Raw genomic sequence first — 20,105 nt, 5'->3', positions numbered from 1 at the left:
ACAAGAGTTCTTCAATTCCAGTGAATTGCTACAGCAAAACACCCACGAATTCGTCTCTGAAATCCAAGAAATTAGGCCAAAAAACTGCGATTCCCAGCAAATTTAACATCTAAATTAAAATTGCAGTCAAGTTGAAGCAAATCCGAGCAATTTCGAGCAAAAATTTAGACCAAAACCCCTAAGAAATTCGAACCCTTAAACCCAGAAAAATTGATTGTTTCCGACCAAAAATCCCCCATTTCGAGCAAAAATCAACTCAAAAGCATACGAATTCGAACCCAGAAACCCCAAAAAATTCCTTTTTTAAGATTCATTTGATTTGTGCTTTCTGGAATCCTGATTCGTGTTTTTCTTTGGAGTCCTAGAAATTTTGAGCGAAATTTTGACGGTTACTACAGTAATTCAATTGGAAAGTTTTGGATTTACAGGTATAAACTCAACTATTTCTGGAATTTTACCTGAATTTCTTAAATTGAGTTAAATTAATTAATTAGCTTTAAAACTTCAATGATGTTTTTTATATGTGTTTTTTTTAATATTGATTACTCGGTCTATGAAGTATTTTCTGGATTGTAATATTTTACTTGTTTGGGTAAGATTAATAAATATGGTGAATGAAGCCACAGCCAATATACCTGGTTGGGAAAATCTGTAATTACATTATAACACATTCTCTGAGGATAACATACATTCATGGAAATTCTTATATAAAGCATAGGACTACTATTGAGATTTTGTTAAAGAGCAAAGTTGCATATGAAGTGTTGCAGTGGTGCAGAAGATATATGAACAGAGAAGATAGAAAAACGCGATACAGGAGTGACAGTCAGACAGTCCATTCGTGATGCATAATTGCATTCTTATAGAAATGTGTATGGATTCTGAAATTTGTGATCAGTGTTAATTATATTTCCCATATTTATGATAATGTTACACTCCAAATTACACCAAAAAAAAAAATATTTTACTTGTTTTTTCAATGTGAATAATATTTAAAAGTAAGTGATATTTAATAAAATAAATAAATAAATAAATAAATAATCTAGGTGAAGTCATTTAGAAGTAAAATTGAAGTTTTTGTCTATCTGAATTGACTGCTTTTAAGTTCTAGCAGTTTTTACATTTACTCCCTTTGTCCGGATGATCAGATTTGGTTGTCATGACTTATGAGCATATAGTCCAATTACGCTATCAACATGACTATTAATTTGGTGATTGGAGTCGGTGAGTATTTGATAATTGTTTTCTTTTTGTTCGCATCGGAGAAGTATGGAAAATCTCATGTGAAGTATGTTTGGGTTTATCTATGGCACCGATCTCGAATACTGCATAGGGAGACAATAGACGATTACGAAGTGGTATTTCTATTGATTGATTTGGCTGCTTGTGCCGCGTTACGTGGCAACACATGATGTTTGTCAAACTAAGTACACCAGTCAAATATTTTGTTTACAATATACAGAAAACTTATGATCCATATTGAATTTCAGATTATTTTAAGTTGGACTATGATATCCAGATCATTTGGCGAATATGTTTGTTTATATATGTGTTTTTTGGGACTCGCTGATGCATGTCCAATGGTTTTATAAAATTTGAATTTTATAATATATATTGCGAGTTCACTTCAAGTTCAATTTTCTGTGGTGATACTATGAAATCTTGTTGCCTGACCATTGTAATTGTATTAGCTTTGCTGTGCTCTTGATTGAAAAGAGAAATGAAGAAGGGAAATTACAAGTATTATCAGCTGCACTTGAGGTAAAATACTAAAATCCTCTGGTTCCTTTCAACTTCCCTTTGTATTAAGTTTCTGTCTTATGTGTTGATGCAATTAAAACTATAGCAATCTTATAATGCTTGCTCAGATTCAACTGTTCAATGGGATCATTTTGCATTTATGTTTGAGAATGTAGGAATATATTAATAAATTTTGATTGAATACAGTGGCCAACAATTACTAAATCTATTTGGAAAACTTAAAAGATAATTAAAATCGAGGAGTATTTGCGATGCTCCTGGATTGAGCTTACAAATTGTTTAAGTATAATAATGCAGAAGGGCTACTTTTATAGTTTTATTTGCTGAGTAAAAAGTTTGATTTATTCTCTGGTTGCAGATTGCTGAAGCAGAGAGTATTGATCTAGATTCAAAATTTCGTGCCCTGGTTGCTATTGGATCATTGGTATGTTGTCTTCTTATATCTGTTGTGTTATGAGAATGCCACAGCCCACTGGGTAATGTCAAGAGATACTTTCAAGTATAAAGAGGTTGTTTTTAACTTTGATGGTAATAAAACATTAGCTTTGCAGCTGTTATAAGGTTGTTAATTCATTGGACTGAAAATTTCACATACTTTAGGCGACAAAAAGGTACTTCCCATCCGTTGGACCTAGCTAAGGTGACCTTCAATCAGTCATCAAGTTAAAAAAACTGTAAATCAATATCCCATCCATTAAACAACCACCTTGTTCAACCCTTAATTAAAAAAAAATTTCAAAATAACAACTAGCATTTATTTCACATGGCAGATTAAGTTGGACCTAGCATTTAACACTCGTTTCAGGTCTTCAAGTTTTACACCATGATTGGCTAATAAGCAATGCCGAATAAAAACTTTTATGTCACATGGTAGATTAAGTTGAATCAACTATGTTGGTTTAATATATGTAATTTTTTATGGCAGATTCTTAATTATGCGGAAGTGAATTCCACAAGTTGCTCAAGGTTCTGGTTGTGGACAAACGATTAAGGCGGTAGTACGCATACGAGATTGTCTTCACTTGTGGTATATATATCTGAACCATTCTTTGCAATATTAACCAATTTGTTCTAGTTAATTGGTATAATGATTGTGAATTGTATGAGATTTTTAATTGTGATATAATTGATTGGAATTGCAATAATACTTGCATCATTGGCTTAGATACCCGTTCAGGGCTTACTCATTAGGAGTAAGTCTTGAATAGGCCCCGGTTTCAAATGTGTAGTGCTTTTCGAAGTTTTAAGGCATTAAGTGGACAATCTAGGGGAAGTAAATTGACATGGCATTTGGGACAGGTTACCTTAATTTCTTACCCTAACTTTTAGTTTCTTAATAATTGAAGTATAGCAATTTAATTCAACTTACAAATATATTACATCACCATAGCAGTGAAGATCTTATTCAGGTATGAGTTGTGAAATATTTCATTTTTGTTTGATAAATACAATTTGATGTTAGCTACAATCTTGAATTAAAACTTTCCTCTTGTATATTTGTTGTGTTGATAGGATTTTTCAAGAACTACACCGTACACCGAGGAGGAGATAAATGAAATCCGAGATATTTGGGCAGAGTATTTTATATGTAATGTTGAACTTTAAATTTACCACTTAGCTCATGTTTGATTCTTGTTTTGGATTATAGGCTTGAAATGACGTAATTTGGTTAATTGGTGTTGAGATGATGAGTATAATGTCTATGATATTGAGATGTAAATTATTGGACAGGTTGTTAATATAATGCCGTCATTCCCAATTTTATGTGTAGGCCAAATTACAAAGGAGACTCTGCCGAAATTTACATTTGCATTATTCAATAATATTGCATTTTAATTTCAATTATGTTAGCGTTACCATATTACTTTATACCTAGGAAAACAGGTACTACAAAAATATACAAGGCAATTATTATATTATAATTAAAAAAAAAAATTCACCTCATTTGTGTCACTCATTAAAAAAACAAGTGACGCAAATACAACAATTTTGTATTGTCTACTCAGTCATTTGCGTCACTCCTATATAAACAAGTGACGCAAATAACAAAACATAAGTTTATTGGAAGAGTTATTTGCGTCGCTTGTTTATAAAGGAGCGACGCAAATAACAAAAAAGTTTATCTTAAGAGTCATTTGCGTCGCTTGTTAATAAATGAGCGACGCACATAACTAAAAATATTTATCAGAAAAGTCATTTGCGTCGCTCTTTTATAAACGAGTGACGCAAATAACAAAAAATAAGTTTATTTGAAGAGTTATTTGCGTCGCTCCTTTATAAAAGAGTGACGCAAATAACAAAAAATAAGTTTATCAGAAGAGTTATTTGCGTCGCTCCTTTATTAAAGAGTGACGCAAATAACAAAAAATAAGGTTATAAGAAGAGTCATTTGCGTCGCTTATTTATAAAGGAGCGACGCAAATGACAAAAAATAAGTTTATCAAAAAAGTTATTTGCGTCAAAGGAGCGACGCAAATGACTCTTATTTGCGTCGCACCTAGGAGCGACGCAAATGACTTAAAAGTCATTTGCGTCGCGAGCAGTTGCGTCGCTCATAGAAGCGACGCAAATACACTATAAATGAGCGACGCAAATAAGCCTTTTTCTACTAGTGTTCTCAACTAGACAACTACATAATTTATTTAGCGTTGATTACGCATCGAACGAATTTCCCCCTCAACCTCCCCTAATAAATGTGATTACTAACACGGGAGCTAACCGTGCTAACATTAAAACCACTCATAGGTGGCGGAATTCCTGCGCATAATAATAATAAAAGGAATGTACAGTGTCTTGTATTCCAGTAGAAGTTATGATCAAATATAAAGTCACATAACTCCCCCCATATGTTTATACTCAAGGTATATATGTTCCAAGAGTTTTGGTGCGTAATCTCTTTCACTTTACGTTATTTACAGATTATTAAATTTGGTGATGACTCTCAAACCATAATCATTCAATCAACGATAATTATTCAATCAATCAAATATACCAATTTAATTCTTAAATAATTAGTAACCACATAATATTTCATGTTTCCTTTTTAATTTAATTCTACCTCGGTGCCAATGACACCTTAAACGCATAAAGCGCCACAAATATAATCCAATCCCTTGGTGTTAAAAACACCTTAAGTGCACTAAGGAACCAACATACAATTTATTCCTTGTATACATAGACACTTATATAGCTCTTTCTTCATGCTTATAACATCAATAAAAATTATATGAACCATAATAAAATTTCTTTTCAATATTCCAAACCAAATTAAACATTTAGTTTAATTAAACATGCTCTCTAACATACCACAAATAAATATGTGGTTCATAAATAATTTTCCAAACTATTATTTTCCATTAAATAATCCATCACAAATAAATCATGTTTCATAATCCAATCACCAATAATATCCAAATCATAATTTCCATTCCAAAACTAGCATGCTACTACATCAATATAATTATGCTAAGTATGCGAACGTACCTCAAATAAGCCCTTAAAGTAGCCGATTACCCTACAACAATTCCCGATTCAAGTCTCCTACATAAAGGGACAATAATACTATATTAATTACCCTTGTATACACAATTTTCAGCAACTTAAATTCACTTTGGACTACTTAAAATAATCTGAAAATTATTTTTAAACCCCTAATTAAACTTTTCTTTAATAGGTAATTAAACCCTTTCAATAAAATCATAATTCTACTACTTTAAATAAAATTCCAAAAACATTACTTTGTTAAAAACTCTTTAAAAAATCATCAAAATCATATCTTTATACTGGGTTAATTAATCAAAATCAATGGATATTAAAAACCCCCAAATTAATTTAATACTTTATAAAATCTGAAAATTAAACACTTTATTATTTAAAATTTACAATATTTAATCTTCAAAACATCACTTTTATGCTTAATCAATCAATAGAAATGAAATAGGAACAAAATCCCTAATTTAATTAGTCATAAGAATCCCCAAAATCCCAATTTAAATAAATTGAAACCCTAGGTTTTAAAATTATAAAATCTGAAAATTATACCAACATTAATAATCTGAAAATATTAGTTTAAAACATCAAAACATAGTTTTGAAACTAATTTAATCGATTTCAAACAATAAAAATTAAACCCAACCAATTTAACAAGCATAAATAAAATAAAACTAAGGAGAGAGAGAGAGGGAGGGGCAGCCACGGTGGTAGAGGTGGTCGCCGGCTGGTGGGTTGCCAGTTGTGGGTCGCTGGTTGGCAGGTTGTCGGCGGTGGGTCGCTGGTTGGCAGGTTGCTGACGGTGGTTCCGGTGAGGCAGCCGCCATCACCAAGTTCTCCTTGTGAGAACTCCTCGTGAAAACAAGAGGAAAAATAAGAAGAGAAAGAAAAATAAGAAAAGAAAGGAGGAAAAAGAAAAAGAAAGGAAAAAAAGAAAAAAAAGAAAAGAAAGAAAAAGGGAAAATAGCTTACCTTACCATTTGACCTTTTAGGTGGCAAAATTTTGGAGATTGAATGAGTATTTATAGTGTAGGGCTGTTTAGGTAGGTTTGGGCTTTATAAAAATTGTGGACTTGAATAATAGAATAGGTAGCCCAAATGTAAAAATAGAATGATTGGTTTATTATGAAGATGGACTATATTCAGATTGAATACTTATTAACCCAAAAATTAAACCTTGTATTATTTACATCCCATAATAAAAATAATTTGACCCAAAATTATATTTTATAATTAAATAAATAATATATAAAAATACATTAGAAATACGGGGTATTACAACACTACTCCTGCCATGACCCAACCCTCTCCCTTGGGCCTTGGGCTGCCCACACCATGATGACCAAAGCTAACAAGTGTGCTACGACACTCTCTCCCTGCCTGTGTCTAATGGGGGATCCAGGATTTTAAGTCAGGGGTAGCACTGGATCTTTAAAAAAAAAATTCAGTCGAACAAACTAGGTTAATTTTTTATATAATGTATTTTTTATAAGTATATTACTTTCGTTTTTATAAAGTGTCCCATTTTGACTTTTTTACTATCACATACATCACTTTGACTAATATTGGTGTTTTACACGTACGATTAAACATATAGATATGGATATTTAGCTTGTTATAATTGTCTCAACGTTAATTTTCAATTATCAACGTTTCATTGACATTATCGAGTAGAAGTAATTTTTAACCATTATATTTTAAATTATCTATGGAATTTTTTATTTTTTTTTAAATATGGAATTTAATTTCTTACAAAATAATTTATATATCAAAATACTACAATCAACTTTTGTGTTGTATTTAAGAAAAAAGATTATCACATAAGATTTTTTATATAGTACATTTAAATATTGAATAAATTTTGTTTACTAATAGATAAAACTAAATAATTGTCATAGTAAAGCATTAGTAAACATATTACTCATAAATTAATGGGATGAATTTCAATTAATAGCTAGAGGAAGTAGTCCAAATATAAAGTTTGTTAATGGAGGGAGTATTTTCAAATTAAACCAAGTTAAAGTGGGTAAAACTGTATGTAAAATGAAAATAAAGAGCTACATAAGCCTAGCCCTACAGTAAGCAATCTTTTTTTAGACATAAAGCCCAAAAAAATAGAATTAAAAAAAAAACATTAGGGGAGTCGAACTCTGGACCCCTAAAACAATTAAAGGCTTCTTCTCACATATCAAACCACCAAGGCAACACTGACAATGTTAATTTAGGAGTCAAACAACTATTTTTGTATTGTATTTTCCTGATGCTTATTTTGACGAAAAGGTTGTTTTTTTTTTCTTTCAGGGGTAGCATGTGCTATCCTTGTTCCTCTGTAGATCCGCCAGTGCCTGTGTCCCCTTAACCCATTTCTCCAACAAGCCCTAATCCTTCCCTAATGATTTAGTTTGGGTCTCTTAAGCCATGCCCAATCCTTCCCTCTAACACCCCTCAACCATAGCCCAATCCAATCCCACTTCGGGTTGAAACTCAGGCCATGCATGGAAATTTTTAAACTAAAAAAGCAATTCTCTCTTGTTGATTAAACCATTTCACCTATAAAAGTCACCCAAAGATGCTTTGCGTGACACTAATTGGAATGCGACCATGTTTGAGGAGTTTAATGCACTAACTAAATAGCACGCATGGGACCAGATGGAGTCAAGATTATTAGACGCATGTGGCTTTTTAAACACAAGTACAACGACAATGGTGAGTTAGAATGACATAAAGCTCGTTTGGTGGTAAATGAGAAATCACAACAGGTGGTTATTGATTTTGAAGAGATGTTTAGCTCGATTGTGAGACCAACTACTATACGGTGTGTTTAGAGTATTGCTTTGGGGAAAGATTGGCCCATACATTAACTTGATGTTAAAATTTTTTCCTTCATGGTGACCTCAAGGAGACAATCTACATGCATCAACCTCCATGTTTTGTTGATCCTAATGCTCCTACTCCTGTTTGTCGGCAATCTTTATGCAGTTTGAAACAAGCTCCGAGGGCATGGTACCAATGATTTCATAGTTATATTATGTACATTGGTATTGTTTGTAGAAATAGTGATAATTCCTTGTTCATATTTCACTGGGGTACTTCTACTGCTTATCTCCTTTTGTATGTTCACTAGTAGAAAAAGGCTCATTTGCGTCGCTCATTTATAGTGTATTTGCGTCGCTTCTTTGAGCAACGCAACTGCTCGCGACGCAAATGATTTAAAAGTCATTTGCGTCGCTCCTAGGCGCGACGCACACTACTAGAATCCGGGCATACTGCGACAGTTTTTTTTACGACAACCCATAAAACTGTCGCAAAATTTGAAAGCTACGACAGTTTTTAATAGCTGTCGTAACATTACGACATTTTTTCATTCTGTCGTTAAATTACGACGGTTTCGGACCAATTAAACTGTCGCTGAAGTGTAAAAATAAATATAAATTAAATTAAAATACTTACGACAGCTTAAAACTATCGTAAACATTTTAAATTACGACAGTCTATTGTACCGTCGTAAGGTGCCACAGCTAAAATATGTCGTAAACATTTTAAATTACGACAGCCTATTGTACCATCGTAAGGTGCGACAGCTAAAATCTGTCGTAAAAAACTTTTAAAAAAAAATATAAAGCGGGTATAAAACCCTTCCATCTCCCCCACCTTAACCCTATTTTTTTTATATGTCGTTCCTTTGTTCTTTCTTTCTCATTCTTTTGATCTTATCTCTTGAATCTTATTCTCTCTCCTAGTTGATATCCTCTAGTCTATCTTTCTCTGCTTCCAGATTCTCCTATCTCTTTTCTTATTTTCCCTACTTCCATGATATAAGTTTTTCCTTTTTTCTTTTTCTTTCTTTTTAATGAGTTTAACTAAAAAAAATGCCATGAAATTCAACCAAGGTTACAAATTTCACCATAAAATCGACCATGATTTCGAAGGTAAGGGTTTTTAGGCCAATTTCGACCATGAAAATTCCAGATCTGGAGTTTTCATGGTCGAATTTGACCAAGCAAGCTCATGGAAGATGAAAATTGAGATAGGTATTTTGATTTTTTTATGTAATTTTTGTTTATATTGTTTTGGTATATTTTTAGTTTCGTCTCTTGGGTGTATTTTTCTAATTATGTTGGTTTATTTCGTTTAATTTCGAGTTTAGTAATTTTCGCTTCATATTTGTTAATTTCATTTATTTTCTTTCAATTTTCGTTTATTTATGTTTACGAATTTCGAGTTTTGTTATTTTCGTATCATTTTTGTTGATTTCATTTATTTTCTTACAATTTTCATTTATTTTTGTTTATTTTTGTGGTTATATTTTCAGATCTAGTATGTTTATTTGCTTTTTTTTTTATGTGGTTTTAATTTCAGATCTAGTATGTTTATTTTTGTTAGTTTGTCTTATTTCGATTTTTGGGTTTATGTTATTTTGTTTATTTTCGAGATTTGCTATTTTTCATTTTAATTTCGATTCTTGTTAATTTTGGTTTATTCTTGATTTTTCTTGATTTCAATGTCGTAGCTACTTTTGGGGTTTATTTCCAGGTCTATAGTTTGCTTGTGGGTATGTATTTGTTTTTTTTGTGGTTTTGGGTGGCGTTAGGTGGTTGGTGGGGGTGGTTGGTGGTGGTTCGTAAGGGTGAATATGGTGGTTAAGGTTTACAGTGGGTGAAGGGGCTGGGTTGGCTGGGTTGGGGGTTTTGCTACTTTTTTTTAAAATTTTTTTTTTTTACTTTTTTGCGACGGCTTTTAACCGTCGCTAAAACTAATTTTGTGACAGTTTTAAAACCGTCGTAATTTTGCGACAGCTATATGCTGTTGTAAGTTAATTTCTGCGATAAAAATTTAAACTGTCGCTATAATTAAAAAAACTGTCGTAATTTTATTTACGAACGTCAAACTGTCGTAAAAATGAAATTTTGCGACACTCCTGACTGCGACAAACGTGTTACGACAGTTGGCTGTCGTAACTGTTTTTAGCGATAGTTTTAATCATTTTTGCGACAAAATTTGGCTGTCGCAAAATTGCTGATTTCTTGTAGTGCGCAAATAAGAGTCATTTGCGCCACTCCTTTATAAACAAGTGACGCAAATAAGAGTTATTTGCGTCGCTCCTTTATAAAGGAGTAACGCAAATAGTTGTTCTGAGCAACTTCTTGTTTGTTATTTGCGTCACTTGTTTATATATGAGTGACGCAAATGACTGACTAGACAATACAAAATTGCTTTATTTGCGTCACTTGTTTGTTTAATGAGTGACGCAAATGATGTGAATTTTTTTTAAATATAATAAATGCTTGTATATGTTTGTAGTACCTGTTTTCCTTGCTAGTGGTATAAAGTAATATGCTAACGCCAATAATTGAAATTAAAATTCAATATTAATGATTGCAAATGTAAATTTCGGCAGAGTTTCCTTTGTATTTTAGCCTACCCATAAAATTGGAAATGACAACATTATATCAACAACCTGTCCAATAAGTTTACATCTCAATATCATTGACATTATACTCATCATCCCAACACCAACTAATAAAATTCATTCATGTCAAGCCTATAATCCAGAACAAGAGTCTAACATTTGCTAAGTGTAAATCTAAAGTTCAACATTACATATAAAATACTCTGCCCAAATATCTCGAATCTCATTTATATCCTCCTCGATATACGGTGTAGTTCTTGAAAAATCCTATTAACACAACAAATATACAAGAGGAAAGTTTTAATTCAAGATTGTAGCTAACATAAAATTGTATTTATCAATTTAAAATGAAATATTTGACAACTCATACCTTAATAAGATCCTCACTACTACGATGATGTTCAAGTATTTCGTACATATAACGTAGTAACCACACTCACTAAGATAGATTCTCTTTCTTGTGATAGAAAACCAGGCATACAATCAGCTACAAATGCAGCATTGGAATGTTTCAATTTCACACTTTCTCAAGGATATCTACATGGAGCATATGCTGGCAATCTGATAATACATATACCTGAGTTCTCTATATAATTATACAGACCAAAAACCTAATGAAAATATAAATAAATATGTTAACATCATCCTAATCATGATATATAATCACACAATAAGACATAAATAAGATAGACTCAATGATTATAACTACAACTATTCTCAAAATTTCAAGCACAGAGAGGGTGTTTCAATTAGACACTTGATTGGAAAGCAATTGACAAACCAATGTAATTAATTTTGCAAGCATTTCCCTACTATTGTACATTAAACATTTTCAATGGAACCATGATGACTATAAAATATGTGAGTTGTGATGACCTTTCACAAAAGCAGTTAATAAAGCATGTAATTCTCCAGACTACAAAAATTAATGACATCTAATAGCTACTCATTCATCTAGCCAACTTTTCACCTTGACAATCGATGGTGGTATCAATGATAATCTGTTTTTTTATACCAGAACAAGGAAGAACCAAGAGCAAAGCAGAACAAAACTATGCTATATTGCTACAACTCAATATGTTTTTACCTAAGTAGAGAACAAAATTTCAGACAGAGGAAACTACATACATCAAAACATGCAGCTGCATATGAGATATATAAGTGAAGTTAGTAAGATCGCGTTGCTTATAAGTAAATTATATTGCTTAGATCCCTGTAAGATTCACATTTTAAAAGTTCTACAATATACCAGATAACAAAAGATAAGCCATAAATTCCAGGGACTTCACATTAGAATTTTAATATACTTCACATTCTATAAAAAGAAAAGTATAATTTACATGTCCTGTCAACTCACTTGAACTGGCAAATCTGATATAAATCCCACTATATCACTAAGCAAAACCTTCCTCCTGAAAATAAATAACACATAAGGTTAGGTCTAACTTGTCGGCATATTACTTCACCGTACTCCAAAAGCAGCCAGAGGAATGAATGTTGGGGGGCTCCCTATGCAGTTAATTACCCAGACAGAAGAGCAACACCTCTGACTCTTGGGTCAACTGTCGCAAACAATCTGCACATTTTGAACTAACATGGTGATTTAATTTACACCATATATGGAAGGAGCACTTTTGAATTATAATAGTGAATTTACCTATCATCACTATACATTCACTACTAGAAAACAGCTTAATTCCGACGGAAAAATTCCGTCGGAAATACCATGTTTTCCGTCGGAAACCGTGTTTACGACGGAATTCCGTCGGAAGGTGTCGTCGGAAAAGTATTTGTAGGAAAATTGACATTTTACGACGGAATTTCCGTCGGAAACACTTTTTCGACGGAAATTCCGACGGAATTTAGCGTCGAAAGAGGTTTTTATGGTCTGGAAAAGTCCGTCGGAAATTTTCGACGGAATCCGAAATTCTGTCGGAAATTTATTAAAAAAACAAAAAAAAAGCCTGCACCACCAACCCCCACCACCAGCTACCACCAGCCCACCCAACCAGCCCCCACCGCACACCATCACACTCACACCGACATCACCCCACTGCACACCACCACTCGCACCGACACCACCACACTCGCACCGACACCACCCCACTGCACACCACCACACTCACACCGACACCACCACACTCGCACCGACACCACTCCACTGCACACCACCACACTCACACCGACACCAGCCCACTACACACCACCACACTCACACCGACACCACCACACGCACACAATAACCCCAAAACACCAAACTTCGCAAAACCCAACCCAACCCAACCCAAAACCCAGCCACCCCTAACCGAGCCCACACTACCCACCCCTAACAAATCCCCACCAAAACCCACACCACCCTGACCGAATACACTAACCAAGCCACAATCACCACGAAAATCACCATAATACGACCCAGACCACAGCCACCACCGAAAATCACCCAAATTTAGATCCACCACCACCGAAAATCATCCAAAAATTTAATAAAAAATCAAAATTAAATATTAGAACGTACCTTAAGATAAAAAAAACTTCAAATTAACCACGAACTTGGTTTAACAAGGCCAAATTCGACCACGAAAACCCTAGATCTAGGATTTTCATGGTCGAATTTAACCTTAAAAACCATTAATTCCATAAACGACATAAAAGGAGGAGAGCTTGCTTGAGAAGAGAGTAAGGAGGAGGAGGAGAGGAGAGAGAAAGCGTGAGAAGAGAAGGAGGAGGAGGAGAGAGAGAGCGTGAGGAGAGAGAAAGGGAGGAGATAGAGAGCGTGAGGAGAGAGAAAAGGGAGGAGAGAGGCGGATTGTGAATGAGGGGGGTGGGGCGCCGTTTTAGTATTAGGGTTTTGGGGTTTTTTCCTTTTTTTTTTAAAAAAAAAATTAAATTCCGTCGAAAACGGGTTATAATCCGTCGCAAATTTCCGACAGAATTAAATTCCGTCGTAAATTTACGACGGAATTAAATTCCGTCGGAAATTATACCATTTACGACGGAATTTTCCGTCGTAAATGGTATATTCCGTCGTAAATGGTATAATTTCCGACGGATTAAAAATCCGTCGTAAATTTAGTACTTTCTGACGGATTTTCTATCCGTCGGAATTAAGATGTTTTCTAGTAGTGATTTCACTATTTGAGAGTGCACTAACTAAAGTTGACTTCCCCTGTAATTGAAGAATTTTTCAGTAAAAAACATAAGATAAAAAATACATCTCTAAGATGCAAAAAAAAGGCAAGGGAAAAATTTAGTGTAGGAGGCATTGATCACTAACAGCATTAGTGTACCCAACTACAGCAACATTGAGTTGATATTAACTCTACCGCTCATTCTAGATAAACTAATAACTAATAATAAAAGGTACAAGTGGCAGTTACTAGAAATAAAGGAGAATACTTTTGTTGCTAAAAGATTCAATTCTCATTCAATACTGAAATTATGCCCAGATTCTCAGATCTTTTTGGTACTCAGAATATCACACTGAAGGAATCAATAAATCCTTTCAGTGAATGTTAATTCATGAAATTCACCTTATTGTAAAGCATATTTTAGCATAAGTTATAATTCATGTACGTGTGTCTCCTAAAGAGTCGTTATAGCATAAACTATCTCACTCAGCTTTCTCATACAAGACAAGGAACTACTTCTTAGGAAACCCACAGGACTTGATTGCTCAGTAGAAAATACTTGTAAAAATCGCATGATTTATAGAGGTGGGCTTTAGATTACATTACAAGTTCATACATAAGGTTCTGTCAATCTAATGCAAAGTATAAAACAGAAAACAGTAAGATAAAGCTTATCTGGATGTAAGGTGAATCCACATAACTAAGTCACCGTACCAGGGAAATACTTCAACTTCATTGCAAATTGTTAACACCAGTTAGTTGCTCTCCCACTCCTTTCTTTCCATTGATTTTCTTCTTTATCAAATCTGTAAAGCTTCGCTTTTCTAATAACAATTCCAAAACACAAACAATTAGAAATAATAAAACATCACCATAACCCTAGAAAGTCGAACATATCCCTAAATTAGAGGCAAAATTCAAAGATTGAATCAATAACTGCATTGAAAACAACAATTGAAGAGAACAAAAATAAAAATAACACAAAACCCTAAACATTAGGGCATAAAAAACCTGGGATTGTGGCAAAAACCAACTATTAAATCAACAAAAATCATAAAGAAAACTAGGGTTCAAATTTGTTGGGGTTTTAGGTTTGAATTTCTGCTCGAATTGGGGGGTTTGCCTCGAAAATGTTCAATTTTTATGGGGTTTTCAGGGTTCGAAATTGCTGGGGGTTGAGGTTGGAATTTCTGCACAAATTGGGGGGTTTTTGGCTGGAAAATGTTCGATTTTTTCTGGGGTTTTCTTAGATCGAATTTGTCGGGGGTTTATACACCAAATTCTGCTCGAATTGGGGGGTTTTGCTCAATTTTTATGGGGTTTTTAGTGTTCGATTTTGCTGGGGGGGTTTTGATTCAATTTTGTGCTCAAAAATGAGAGATTTTTGGCTTGGATCTTTCTATTTTTCTGGGGTTTGGTTAGAAAGAATTGATGTGTTGAATTCAATTGTTGAAGGCAGCAACAAATGGGTTAGCAAGAGTATTTTTTTTGTGGGTATATTGAATTTGGAGGCAGCAGCAACTGGCGAGATGGGTGGAAACTAAAATTTAGAATTTATTATTACTAACCTAGACTTATTTGCGTCGCTCATTAATTAAAAAAGTGACGCAAATAACTTAAATGTAATGATGTGAATTAACTATTTGCGTCGCTCACTAATTAAAGAAGTGACGCAAATAACTCACAAACTCATTTGCATCACTTGTCCCTAAAGGAGTGACGCAAATAAAACTGTTATTTGTGTCGTTCTAATAAATAAACGTGATGCAAATAACATTAAGTTGAAGCATATCAGGCTTTTGTGTCGCTTCATAGCTAATGAGCGACGTGAATAACTTATAATGAAGCTAAAATATATCATTTGCTTCGCTTGTTTCTACGAGTGACGCAAAAGAGGCGACTCAAATGAAAGTTTTTCTACTAGTGGTTGAGGATATTGTGCTTTCTAGGGGTGTTTAAAAATACTCGACCCGGTTGACCCGACCCGTTGTCCCACCAACCCGGTAGTTTTCTTAATTTTTTTTTTTGATTTTAGCTTGTACTTCTAAGCCAACAATAAAAATCATTGAGTATATTGCTGTTTTAATATATTGTGGGAGTACACGATTATTTTGTTATAGAACAGTGAAGACTATTTTTCTTTATAATTGTTTTTTAAACTTAATTTATGTTGTTTTGCAATTAAGAAATTAGAGAAACTGCACTACTTTTCTATATGAAACTGGCATCCAAGTTTTTTTAATTAAAAAAAAAGTGAGTATGAAAAACCGAGTACCCTTTGACCCGACCTGAGAATGTCGGGTACCCGGATTTCGGGTCGGGGCACGGGCCGAGTTTTGAACTACCCGAAGGTCCGGGTACCCGGGTTTTTGGGTACACAGATTTGAACAAACTTAGTAATTACAACATTTTTCGTGGTTCTTAAGTCCGAGATTATTGGGCTCCTTAAATCATAATTTGCAATGTCGGACCTGGGCAAGCTCAATTACTTTTTGGCCATTTCCGTGACTAGGACACCTTGTGGTATGTTTCTCACTCAACAACAATATGCCGAAGAAAATATGTCACGTGTTAATATGGGGAATTGTAAACCGGTTTCAACTCCAGTGAACTCCAAGTCCAAATTGAGTGCTCTTAATGGCAAACTAGTGGCCGACTCTTCCTTGTATCATAGCCTTACGGGAGCATTGCAATACCTCATCTTTACAAGGCCGGACATCGCATATGTTGTACAACAAATTTGTTTGTTCATGCACGTACCTCATGAGCCTCATTACAATGCCCTCAAACGCATCATCAGGTGCATAAAGGGGATTGATGACCATGACCTTCACCTCTATCGTTCTCCGCCAACAGTATTTGTGTTTTATACGGACGCCAATTGGGGAAGCTGTTGGGATACACGTAGTTTGACTTCTGGCTACTACGTTTATCTTAGCAATAACCTTATGTCTTGGTCAGCAAAGCGGCATCCAACCTAGTCTAAGTCAATTACCGAAGCAAAATACTGTGTCGTTGCTAATGTGGTTTCGTAAACTTGTTGGCTTCTTTACAGGAGCTGCTGCCTAATCAAGCGGGCTACCCTTGTTAATTGTAACAATGTCTCGGCTGTATATTTGTTTAGCAACCCCGTCCCACGTCAACTCACAAAGAACATAAAAATGGACTTCCATTTTGTTCGCGAAAAAGGTTGCAACGGGTCAAGTTTGGGTACTTCATGTTCCTTCTTCGTACCAATTTGTGAACATTTTCACCAAGGGTTTACCACGAAAATTCTTCTTGGAATTCAGAGACAATCTAAGAGTTCGGCCCCCTCCCGCTACAACATCGGGGGTTTGTAAATGAATATGATTAATATTCCTTTTGTATTCTGTATTATTATTGTGCAGGTTGTAAATAATCACCTATATATATTGTCTTAATGAGAAAACTCCACTCGAAGGAGATTTACACATTTCTACAATATGACATCAATTGGAATATGGGACTATGCCAAAGGTAACATGGATCCCAATCAAGCTAAAAGAAGACGAATTTTTGCTGCTATTATAACTCGATCTACACTGTAAAATTAATTGAAGGCTTTGTTTAGTATGAACAAAATTTACAAGGAAGAAATTATTTTTTTATTTTTATTTTTTTGTTAGATAGGGATTGGATCCATGATTCCAAGGGAGCTTGCCTAGGCCCTGACCATCACCAAAAAAAAACTGTTACTACAAAGTATAACCTATCATAATATATACTTCCTCCGTTCTTTTTTACTTTACCCACTTTGACTTTTACACTATTCATCACCCTTTCTTTGACCGTCTTTTGTGAATAATATGTGAGGAAAAACACATTCATGTAGGATCTTTTTGAATTCATCTCAATAAGTACTATCATAGTATATAACTTTTATAATTTTTGCTTATTTAGAATTAAAGTTATTGATCGTTAAACTTTTGCATTGGCAAACGTAATAAAAGAAACAGGTCAAGTAAAAAAGAATAGAGGAAGTATATACTTTATTAATCTAACAAACAACAATCTACTGTGACTACTAACTCAACCAGTTAATCAACTCGGTTGGGTAGGGTTACAAGTAGGTTCATTTTAAGTCGGGGTATTAATACTTGGCATGGGTTGACAAATGTTTGCAGGCCACCACCCACCTCGTCCCCGGTCGCTGGGGTGAAGTCATCAATAGCATGAAGAGCCTGGTCCCGAACGAATCCATTGTTTTGGGTTTTAGTCAACAACACTAGATTAAGAATGATTTTTTATTTGACTTTCTTTGGAAAATTTTTTTACATTTATTGACGCCAAATAAACATAATTTTTTTTAACCACCAAATCATCTATAAATGGATTTTACCACAAAAAAGAACTAAAATTCTTTTTCCACCATCTACGTTACCATAAAATAAAAATTGTTAAATATAACTTTTTATGAACCTTTATTTTATTTTTATGCAAAAAAAACATGTACTTTTAGAGGTTTGGGAGGTCATTTTGGTCTTTAAGAGTCTGATTTAAGATTAAAATTGACAAAAATATTGTAAATGCAAAATAAGTCAAACATTTAGGATTAAAGGCAATGCATAATTTGTGTCAAGGAGGAGAATCTAGGAGGCAGGATCAGATGGCCAGGCAGCCAGATTGGGTCTTGCAGCTCAGTGCACTAGGATTTTTAGGCTTGACTCATTTCTTTGTAAGACTACTATGTTAACCCACCCCTTAATTTGCATCAAGTTTACTCGTCTACTAATTTAGCTACTATTAGTCCTGCTAGGAACTATTTGGGTGCTGAGTCATCGCCTTTTGACCCCCCATGAAAGGGTGTGAACTTGTATTTTGCGCTTTCATTAGACAGTAGCTTAAACTCGATCTTAATATATTCGCTCCTTTCAACCAAAAAAAAAAATAGGTAATGCATAAGATCAAATGTTATCCTCTCAAAGTAACATGTATAACTAATACTAAAGTAATTACCACTAACAATCCACATGGCAGCTTCTTATATATATACTAGTATATAAATTTCCCACCTTACTTGTATTTCGTTATTTAATCTTATTATTATTTATTTGTTGTGAGTTTATGTTGGAAATAGGTAATGCAAACGGATGCTCGCGCCCGATCGGGCGGAGGTGGCCAAGGAAAATAGGAGAACTCTCGCGCCCGATCGGGCGGCCCTCGCCTGACCGGGCGGCGGACTTGAGTTTTTGACGAGCCCGATCGGGCGGCTTCGCCCGATGGCTCGCCCGGGATGGGGTTTCTAGATCGCCCGACCGGGCGGTGTTCGCCCGATCGGGCGCGACACCAGGTCTGGAGAAACTTAATATCGCGCCCGATCGGGCGACTTCGCCCGATCGGGCCCGCCTTTTTCCTAGATCGGTTTGCTTTGCATGTTTCCTTTTTCCGGGACTCATATAAATACGAGCCTTTCCTTTTCATGAGTTTCATTCTCTTTTCTAGCCGAAAACACAAACCTACCTTTTGATATCTGAACAGTTCTTGAGCAATTCCACTCTTCGAGTTCGGGTGCACGGATTACGAAGAGAGTTGCGTTAAATTTGGGGGGCGTGCGTCACTAGGAAACTTGTACCGGTGGTGGCGTATTTCGCTTCTAAGGCAGTGGATTTTGTTCCACGGCGCGACTGTGAGTTTGGGATCTTCAATCTAGGAAAGTTCTAATATTTTTTGTTTGTTATTGATTTCAACAGTTATTTTACCAACAATTTAGAAGCGAAATATTTTTGATTTATTCTGTTGATATCATGACTAGCAATTCTCAAACTCGTCTATACCTAGATCTGTCTAAGGTTGAGTCTCTTGATGGAATTAATTATAAGAGATGGTCACAAAGGATGTTGATTGCTTTTGAACAAGTAGAAATTGATTATGTTTTGTTTAGGGATGCTCCAAAACCTATTGAGAAAACCAATACCATGATTGAAATTCCTAGTACTCCTGTTCCTGAGAATAAAGAATCTAGCTCTAGTCAATGGACCACTACTGTTATTGCTAATGAATCTGAAATCAAGAAATTTGATCGTGATAATAAATTTGTTAGAGGTCATCTTTTGAACAGCATGAAAAACAACATATTTGATTTGTATGTTAATATGAAATCTGCTAAGGAGATGTGAAAGTCTTTAGAGAAGAAATATGGTGCTGATGATGCTGGGAAAAAGAAGTATGTGACTGGAAATTGGTTGAATTTCAAATTGGTTGATACAAAGCCTATTATGGACCAAGTCCATGTGTATGAAAATTATGTTTTTGAAATTCTTGCTCAGGGTATGAAGATGTGTGAAATCCTTCAGGCT

General features: G+C 34.5%; 1 protein-coding gene and 1 long non-coding RNA gene across 2 annotated transcripts in view; both read left to right on the top strand.

Annotated features, from left to right (window-relative positions):
• Positions 1-1,732: 1,732 nt before the first annotated feature.
• LOC110715039 lies at positions 1,733-2,731 on the top strand. The gene is made up of 3 exons (XR_002510195.1): positions 1,733-1,761; positions 2,120-2,185; positions 2,687-2,731. It is a non-coding gene; the product is annotated as an uncharacterized LOC110715039 (long non-coding RNA).
• Positions 2,732-2,733: 2 nt separating this feature from the next.
• Positions 2,734-20,105, top strand: part of LOC110715149 — an 82,921-nt gene continuing 65,549 nt past the window's right edge. The window contains exon 1 of the mRNA XM_021893720.1: positions 2,734-2,788. The gene's annotated coding sequence lies outside the window, so the exon portion shown is untranslated. The remainder of the gene's footprint in view (positions 2,789-20,105) is intronic.

Source organism: Chenopodium quinoa, unplaced genomic scaffold (genome assembly GCF_001683475.1).
Source record: "Chenopodium quinoa cultivar QQ74 unplaced genomic scaffold, ASM168347v1, whole genome shotgun sequence".
In the NCBI taxonomy this organism is placed as follows: Eukaryota; Viridiplantae; Streptophyta; class Magnoliopsida; order Caryophyllales; family Amaranthaceae; genus Chenopodium; species Chenopodium quinoa.
This window is presented reverse-complemented; position numbering and strand designations above follow the sequence as displayed.